Raw genomic sequence first — 681 nt, 5'->3', positions numbered from 1 at the left:
GATATCCAAAACATCGCCACTGGAAACGACAGATACACCATCATCCGTTTAAAATGATAAACATTACAAATCTGTTGATATTCACATTTGATCGGTTATTCACATAACTTACGTGCAGTGGTGAGCAAAGCACTGAGTTTAGTGTTTAGCAAAGCGGGACGTTTACAGCTTCTGTGAGTCTTTTTAAACCCCATCCCCCCCCCAAAGACGGTTTAGTCTATTCATATATAGTTTATTTAGACAGACCGACCTGCTTACAAGTGTAAATGTCATCAAACTCACCCTAAAATCCTCTATTTGAACCCCCATGTCCTACAGTTTGAGTCACGCATTCAGGAACTTCCTGTTTTGTAAGATGTCAAAATAAAGGTCGCGCTGAACACACTGTAACTGCCTTATTTTCATGCGCAATGAAAATACTTCTCTGGGCATGTGTGTGCATTTTATTTATTTTTACAAACATGTAATTGAATTGACTAAAATACTCGAGATGTGTAATTCAAACTTGATTCTTGTAACAAACCATCTTCCAGCAGACTCTTTCCTCTTACGTAAGCCAGCTGCAGGCTTATGAAAGCGCGTGCAATCGTTGACCGGATGCAGGTGCAGTAATATGATGCAAGCATGCAGTAACTTTACATCAGATACAGTCGTTACTCCTTCAACCTGCAATATATATAT

The 681-nt window shown here is 39.2% G+C and overlaps 1 long non-coding RNA gene across 1 annotated transcript; it reads right to left on the bottom strand.

Annotated features, from left to right (window-relative positions):
- Nucleotide 1: 1 nt before the first annotated feature.
- LOC107682341 (uncharacterized) lies at nt 2-346 on the bottom strand. Its single transcript, XR_001633457.1, has 3 exons — nt 283-346; nt 113-179; nt 2-19 (listed from the first exon to the last, which is right to left on the bottom strand). It is a non-coding gene; the product is annotated as an uncharacterized LOC107682341 (long non-coding RNA).
- Between the last annotated feature and the right edge of the window lie 335 nt (nt 347-681).

Source organism: Sinocyclocheilus anshuiensis, unplaced genomic scaffold (genome assembly GCF_001515605.1).
Source record: "Sinocyclocheilus anshuiensis isolate Anshui unplaced genomic scaffold, SAMN03320099.WGS_v1.1 C32083224, whole genome shotgun sequence".
Lineage (NCBI taxonomy): Eukaryota > Metazoa > Chordata > Actinopteri > Cypriniformes > Cyprinidae > Sinocyclocheilus > Sinocyclocheilus anshuiensis.
Note: the sequence above shows the minus strand (reverse complement) of the source record. Positions and strands in the feature narration are given on the sequence as shown.